Here is an 8,891-nt window from a genome sequence, read left to right as displayed (position 1 = left end):
TTTTAATGATTTAACACCACCTATGCTTGTCCCCTTTACCTTCCACAATTATCACCAAAATTTAATACCCTAACTTGGGTTTAATACCCACCACCTACCTTCTCTGCTCCTATTCCTGGATGGCCAAATGTTGCTATCTGACTTCAACTGGACCATTTCTACTACATGACTATTCTTTTATCCATCTCTTGTTGACCCATATTCCCAAAAGGGTATATTCTTAAACTTCTCTTTTTCCTTGTCTTCAGATCCAGGCTCCCTCTTACTTTCAGCAAATTATTTCAAGATTGAGGACATTTATCTTAAACTCTTTAAAATCAATTCTCTCATTCCCCCAAATCTCTTACTGTCTTCCATCATTCTCTCTCTTTAGTCTCAAAATAATGTGGTAGGCCTTTCAATTTACCCAGGCTAATCCCTCCAATTTGGCCCTTGATTCTATTCCTTTCTATCTCTTATATAAATGTTTCCTGAAAAGAAAATTAGGTTAATCTGGGCTATTTTTTTCTTGATGAACCCGTGCTGGCTTGTAGTGATCATCCAGCACTATCCTTTTAATGATACAGTATGGAATTTAGCCTTAACTTTAAAGAATTAAGCTGCTTCTCCTTTTTTGAAAATTGGCACAAGATTTTCTTACTCCCAGAGTTGATGGGGAGATGTGGGCTAGGTGAACTCTCCATAAGACATTTTCTTGGATAGGGATGCTAGGCAACTCTAAGCATCCTTGGCTATTCATCCAGGACTTAGTGGTATGACCTAGGGAGGTGCAAGCTGCCCTGATGTGCAGTGGAGGTGAGGATGGTATTGCTTGTGCCACTGGGTCAGAGCTTTGGCATGCATACATGGTCCCAAGTGGGATTGGTATGGCCATGCCTTAAAAGCATTAGGCTCCAGGGTGGGAACTTCATACCTCTAGGGGTACACAGCAGCACCCTAAGTCATAACCTATCAGAGAGTTGGTAATAATATTTCTCCACAAAAGCCAACTGTGGATCTTGTTTCCAACACAACTTTCCTCTCCCCTTACCTCATCCATTGTTGTCCTCACATCGTCCCCTTCTCCTGCCATTAGCCTCTTGTGGTTGTGTAACCTCCGGATTGCTCCCTTTTTTCTCTAGACACAGGATACCTCACTAACCTATATGCTATCCAGGTATTCTCACCAACAGCTGTGCAGGCAAAATTCTCCCCAGCTTCCAAAGGACCCAGATCTTGTCTCTTATAGATCCCCTCTGTCGGTGGGTTGTCAGGACCATGATTCCTAGGCAATGGCTGGTGATCAAGAGCCCCATCCCACTCCCTTTTTTGTTTTCAGTGGGAGAATGAGTCGAGCATAATGAGTAGGCATAGATGGGTTTCTATTTTCATTTCATATTATGCTTCTTTTCCTGCCAAATCTACCCCTTCCTGACCTTCCATATTTTTGTCAAGGGTGCCACTTTCCTTCATTCCTCAGGTTCACAACCTCAGTGTCATCCCCCACCCACTCTGTACCTCATCCTACCTGTCTTCTCTCCAATCATCAGCTGTCACTCTTATTCAGGTCCCCATCACCCCTCACCTGAAATGTCACAGCAGCCTTCTAATCAGTGTGTCTGCTTCAAGTCTCTCTCTCTCTCTGACCCATCTTTGACTCAGCTGCCAAACTGAATTCTGTCTTTGTTTTGAGGGTATATTATTGATCATTGTGGTGTAAGGTCACCACCTTACATAGGTTTCGCCATGCTTTCAGATTCTTTTGGGAATTTTTTTTTTACTATCTATTTTGGCAGCTAGGTAACAGAGTGGATAGAGCACTGGACACAGAAACAGGAATACCTGAGTTCAAATCCTGCCTCAGACATTTACTAGCTGTGTGCCCCTGAGCAAGTCACTTAACCTCTTGTAGCCTCAGTTTCCTTATCTGTAAAATGGGGATAATAATAGCACCTACCTCACAGAGTTGTTGCGAAGGTCAAATATTATTGCATCTTATCTCTTGCTTTTAAAGTTTCTCTTTTTGTCTATGTGCATTATATAATTTATAAATAAGTTAAACTATGGGCATTTGGGAGAATACTCAAGAAATTTTTAATGGGACTTACAATCAGAAAAGTTTAGAGATCACTGCCCTAACAGAATGATTCTCCAGCCCACATCTCTTGATCTGGTTGTATCTCACTCATGATTTCCCAAAAGTTCCCTTCTTTTAATGGTTCAGAAACTATAAATCCTGCCTGTCCAGGTGACCAAAGGAACCCTACCTAAAATGTAGGCCACAGGTTACCTGGTATGCTTCACTCATGGCCTAATATGCCATTGAAATGTGCTAATGCGCTTCCTTTCAAAGAACTGGACATTTAAATTGTCACAGAGGGTAAGCTATATTTTTACTGTAGAGAGTCTGTCATTGTCCACTGGCCTCCAACTGAATGAGTTCCATCCACTACCAACAGATTGTGTGGTTCCCAATTGTATGGTCCTTGACCCTGCTGCCACACCCAGAGTGCTTATCTATTGTGAAGCAAAATAAGCCTCCAGAGTCCCTTGCTTGATCTTAGAAGAAAATTCTCTGTCAAATAATTCCTCTCCCGTTAGCTGAGAGAAATTATCCTTTCCAAAGGGATTCCAGCTTGACACATCAGTCATTTGTTGCCTCTTTCTTTCTTCTAACACAACCATCTTTATAGCAGTCGCCTAAGAAACATTTTTAGAAACATCAGCCCAAAGCCTGGGCTCTCTTTCTGTTTCTATGGGCAGACTCAGTCACAAAGACCCTGGTACCCTTGTTAGGACCCCCAGTAGCAATTACTGCCTTCCTGTTTTCACAGTTCATTTCCTTTTTTTTTTTTTTTTTGTGAGGCAATTGGGGTTAAGTGACTTGCCCAGGGTCACACAGCTAGTAAGTGTTAAGTGTCTGAGGCCAGATTTGAACTCAGGTACTCCTGACTACAGGGCTGGTGCTCTATTCACTGCGCCACCTAGCTGCCCCACAGTTCATTTCCTTTGCCTCTCTTAATTGCTAATGCTTTCCCCTACAGGATTTGAGACAGATCCTACTTAACTTTTCTCTAAATGCTTTTAAATTCAGTCTCCCAAAGTCTGGGGCTCCTGTTAAACAAATGAGAGAGATAGAGAACATGCACAGTATGTTTACATGCATGTACACATGTATATATGCATATATACACATGTATGTATGTGTCATAAGATCTCAGGTCACAGAATCATTGATCTAAAATTGGAAGGAACCTCAGAGGTCATCTAGTTCAACCTCTTCCTTCTCCCCCCACCCATTTTACAGTTGAGGAAACTGAGGCCCAAGAACATTAAGCGACATGCTCAGTGTCACACAGGTAGTGTCAGAGGTGAGCTTTGACTACAGGTCTTCTGACTCCAGAGTCAGAGAACTTGCTCACCTGGAATGAGAGCTGGCTTTCTTGCTTAACCTTCTGAAGAACGAAATTAATATCAAATGTAAACCGAGACTTCATCAGCTGCTCTGTTTTTGACAGAGAGAGTGAGAGCTCTGGCAGATGTCTGGATTGCTACAATCCCAGAATCTCTGAATTAATTGGAAGGGACTTCAGAGGTTGTTTTGCCTGACCCATACAGAAGAATGAGTCTTTGCTACAAAATTCTTGGAAGTGAGCATCCAACATCTGCAAAAGTATTGGCAGGGGGGAGGGGGACATGCTATCTCCTGAGGATGCCTGTTTCTTTTTTTTTTCTTTTGATTGCTCTGATTATTAGAGAGTTTTTCCTTATATTGAGCCCAAATTTGCTTCCCCACATATCATATTTTTCATCCTTTGCTCTTAGTTCTAACTTTTTAAAAAATTTTTCTGAAACATTACTGTCACAACCTAAGATCTCATCTGGATTGTCAGCTCTCTTTGGAAGCTAGATATATACTTGAGTTAAAGACTCTTTCATAGAATATCAGACCTGGAACCTACCATAAGGATCATTGAATCCAACCCCTTAATTTTTTTCACTTAAAAAAACCCATTCTTAGAGCAGCCCAAGATGACTGACTGAGGATCCGGTATTGGATGCGGAGAGGGTATGGACAGTTGCCAAGTTCCTCACTCATGCTCCCCCAGGAGAATTTAATGAAGTGTTTAATGATGTCCACTTACTATTTAACAATGACAGTCTTCTCAGGGAAGGGGCAGCTCATGAATTCACCCAATATAATATAGATCCATTCACTCCAGTGAAGATAGAAGGCTATGATGATCAGGTCTTAATTATAGAACATGGTGACCTGGGTAGTGGCCAATTTTTAGATCCAAGAAACAAAGTTTTCTTTCTGTAACGATTGGAATAACGCCACCTGCTGGATACTTACTGTAGAAGAGTTCTGCCCATGAAGGGAAGGTCTTTGAGGGCAAGACCAGGAGTCAGGAAGTGACGCGGGCTAGTGGGAGGAGGAAGGAAGAGACTGGCGCTCAGTCTCGCGCTCTTTCCTGAGGACGCTGGCGGAGAAGGAAGCTAGAAATGCGCTCTCCCTTTAATAGATAGAAATCTAGGCCTTTCTCTCTCTCTTTACCAAATTCTTATTCTCCTTAATAAATGCTTAAAAGTCTAACTCTTGCTAAAGCTTATAATTTATTGGCGACCACTCATTAGATATTTTAGACAGTTTAGCTAGAATTTTAGCCCCTTACAGATGGCTGACCACGAAGAGGAAAGCTAACCCTCAGTCTTCTTCTGATCTTCTGGTTGGGTAAGAAATTTCCCCTCCCTCTCCCTTTAACTGCTAAGTACTGGTTTACTGGCTGTGTTTTCCTTTAAATTTTTTCAAATGGACCTTTTAAACTCCCTAATTATCCTATTTTTTATTTTAGTCTGTTTAACCAGACAAATGGGAGACAAGATCATGTTAATGCTTTGTTTTTGTGGATTTTCTATTTTTCTTTTTTTTTGTTAAAAGAGCCAGCAACTTACTCACACAAGGAAATATCTCTCCCTCTCCCAACCATGCTTTTTCAGAGAAACCTGAAGAGATTCCCGCAGCTTTTCCCAGTTCTAACAGTAATTGTTGCTTTAATTTTGCATGCCTGGAGGCAATGACCCACCCTCTAGAAGCTTTTAATCCCCTAGCACCTGGAGGCAAAGTGGGGGAAGAGGAATCCAGGCCTGAGTTCAAAATCAAGTCTGATTCAAATTGTGCTGGTCCCTCCCCTCCTCTCCAGACCCCACCCTCTACTCCTCCTATGGCCAAGCCCATAGCTTCCCCTGCCTGGGAAGTCCAGAGATCTGATGCGCATGCTCAACTTTCTCTAACTACATTTGCAGCTTCAGGCTCAGCCCTTCCCCAGCCTGGCTGTGCTTCTGAGACAACCTTAGAAAACCCTTTAAATTCCAGATATGCTCGTTTTGTTGATAATTTTGCTAACCTGCTTTTGTCTTTCATTAGTAATCTTATAAAGCATTTGTATGGTGAAAAGACTGACAGACAATATAGAGGGGTTAAAGAAGAAAAATTTAAGCTGTATAAGAATGACAATCATCAACATAGTTCAAGACTCTGCTTCTTTTGCCATGGAAGGGTATATATTGTACAGAAATGTAAAAGTAAGGGGCAAGGTATTGATATGAGTGTTGGGGATTTTAGATATCAGAATCAAAAGTGTTCTGAATTCACTCAGAGTAATAGTATCAGTTCAAAGGTTACATAGGATTTCTATGCTATTATATATACATTTTGAAATTAATGGTATGGGTTTATTTTCATAGAGATTTTCATGCTTTTGAGATTGTGACTTATACTTAGTTTCTAAAACAAGGAGAATATTTGTAAAGCTTTTTATAGTCATATGATCAAGTTTATATTTTATAATACTCTTATTAATATTAAGTTCATATTCATTTAGATTTCCCTAGTTTGAATTTCATTGTCTTTTATTGTTCCGTGTGTATTTTTTTCTATTTATTCATCTCTCTAATTTTGAAACATTGCAAGATGGTTTTGATTTCATAATACAATGTTAATTCTAGGAGTATTGTGCTCCCATATTCTGAGTTGTTTGTTTTTGTTATTTTTTCTCAACTGATTATTTGATCAAACTCTTTAAAGCATTTCCCTAGCAAATTGTTTGCCATGGCAAGTGTAAATTGATTCTAGAAGTATTATTTTTGATAAGCATATTCCAAAAAAAAAAAAAAGAGGGGAACATTTGTAAAAGTTGTCTTTGAGATTGTGTTGTGCTTTAACTTGTATTTAAATATGTTCAGATTTTTCAAAAAAGTAATTGTATGCTAAGTAAAAAAAAGGTATTATTTGAAATTGTTGCATAATTATATATTATATTCTGAGTCAAGATGTATTCACATTTTTTGCAATCATTTATTATCCTCAATTTTTAAATCCATATGAGACTTGGATTATGGGAACTTATCATTTAAGACATTAATTGCCTTTATTCTGAGTTATCAGATGCCAGTTGGCCAAGATGCCATCCAATCACAAGAGGAATACATGCAAGAGCAGACACTGAACTGTCACATGAGGGGAGACATGCATGAAGTCAAGGTATGGCCAAGGGAACGGCTTTTGACAAATGTTGAGGTTGGATTCTCTTGGTTTAATATTTTATTTTATTTTTCCCCACAATATCGTACAGATGGCTGGAACTATTGATCCCACCCATCTCACTTCTACACCTGGCTTCTATGCTCCCTCCTATATGCCTGATGCCATGGACCATCTCAATCCCATGCATCTGATTAAGTCTGACTCAGTTTCCTCCAATATGTTCGGTGGCATGGACGTATATTCCATCCACCTATTTTAAGCCTGGCATACTGTATGGGCAGTACATATTGCTCAAGTGTGGGAATGCTCATATCCCATCATTTCTCTGTTCTTTTATGGTAACCCCCATAATTATCTCAGGTGTCATGATAAATACAGTGTTGAATTTGGCCTTGACACCTGTTACCAATTATATTAGATTTTTTTAATTTCTCATAATGGCATGAGGATAATTAGGCAGATGATGCAAAAAGTGATAAAACAAAGATAAAAATTATTTTTATTAATTAATATTGCAGCAATTGTCTTCTCAATTACCCTCCATAAGGGGGGACTATAGTAATATTATAATTTTAAAGAATGGTTCAATTTTTGTTTTATTATATGTTTCATGTGTAACAACTAAGATTCTGAATTCCCTTAGACATGTTTTTGAGAACTTTCATTGTTTGATTTGATTATTGACAAAGCTATTTTAAAGTTGTGTTAAGCTCAATGTTGTAGGAAATTTTCCTGGCTGATTACCAGCATCCACACATCAACCCCTGAAAAGACTTCCATTCTACGACTACACCTAGAGGACATCTGAGAAAAGACTTTCAGAGACTTTAAATGAACAGTTTTGATTTGTTGTTTTTGTTGTTTTTTTTCTCTTTCTGTTATAATATACACCATCTGTAACATGTATTCTCTGCAGAGGCCCTCCCTTTGCAAGACTAATGTCAAAGCGTCGGTTCATGAGGACAAAAAAAAAATCGCCCCTCTGGACAAAACTTTCCTCTCTTCCTTTTCTATATTGTTGTTCACATATTATTAGTTAGCAATAGTTATTATATTCTTTTTACTGTTCCGTCAAGGAAACATTTTGTTTCTTGAGGAACAACAGGGGGGACTGTAACGATTGGAATAACGCCACCTGCTGGATACTTACTGTAGAAGAGTTCTGCCCATGAAGGGAAGGTCTTTGAGGGCAAGACCAGGAGTCAGGAAGTGACGCGGGCTAGTGGGAGGAGGAAGGAAGAGACTGGCGCTCAGTCTCGCGCTCTTTCCTGAGGACGCTGGCGGAGAAGGGAGCTAGAAATGCGCTCTCCCTTTAATAGATAGAAATCTAGGCCTTTCTCTCTCTCTTTACCAAATTCTTATTCTCCTTAATAAATGCTTAAAAGTCTAACTCTTGCTAAAGCTTATAATTTATTGGCGACCACTCATTAGATATTTTAGACAGTTTAGCTAGAATTTTAGCCTTAACATTTCGGTTTGATCACTTAATGGAAAGAAGCAAGTGACCCCCAACCTGAGGACATAGATAGAGTTATGAAGTCATGGAGAAAATTCTGAGACATTAAGGGCCTATGTGAAAGATCATTTTTCCTGTTTATGCTAAAATCATAGATGGGCAGACTTATTGCCTGTATTGAGAGTCACCAATTTCATCCTAAAAACTTCTGGAATAGTCATTGGAGATCAGAGTGGATGTTTACCATCACACCACCTATAGCTCAGGTGGTTGGAGTGCTAAAGGTTCGGGTCCATTACTATGTTCACTTGCTTAGTCACAGAGATATACAGGATTCAATAGCTGTTACTGATGATGTATAAACTGCCAAGGATTTTTTTTTTTTGCAGGGAAATGAGGGTTAAGTGACTTGCCCAGGGTCACACAGCTAGTAAGTGTCAAGTGTCTGAGGCCGGATTTGAACTCAGGTCCTCCTGAATCCAGGGTCGGTGCTTTATCCACTGTGCCACCTAGCTACCCCAAGGATTTATTAAAATCATAGAACATGCTGAAAATGAGTACCAGACTGTGATTAGTGAGAACTATCAGACAATGTCAGACACCACATTCAAGGCCTTGAGATGGCAGCTTCCAGTCACCAAAATCAATCAAAACAAGATACTCAGCTACAAAGTTGGCAAAGAAATGCAAACTGCTTAAGGCTGCATGTGAAATTCTCTAATTGTAACAAGAAGGAGGAGGAAGAGGAGGAGAAGGAGGAGGAGAAAGAAAGAAAGAAGGAAAGAAAGAAAGAAAGAAAGAAAGAAAGAAAGAAAGAAAGAAAGAAAGAAAGAAAGAAAACAAAAGGAAATGAAAGGAAATGAAAGGAAAGAAAAAAGATTCAAAATATTGTCTTAGAAGTAGGTGGTT

At 39.4% G+C, this 8,891-nt stretch overlaps 1 pseudogene; it reads left to right on the top strand.

Annotated features, from left to right (window-relative positions):
* The first annotated feature begins 3,320 nt into the window (after positions 1 to 3,320).
* Positions 3,321 to 8,681, top strand: LOC122748129 (annotated as a pseudogene).
* Positions 8,682 to 8,891: the final 210 nt, after the last annotated feature.

Source organism: Dromiciops gliroides, chromosome 3 (genome assembly GCF_019393635.1).
Source record: "Dromiciops gliroides isolate mDroGli1 chromosome 3, mDroGli1.pri, whole genome shotgun sequence".
Lineage (NCBI taxonomy): Eukaryota > Metazoa > Chordata > Mammalia > Microbiotheria > Microbiotheriidae > Dromiciops > Dromiciops gliroides.
This window is presented reverse-complemented; position numbering and strand designations above follow the sequence as displayed.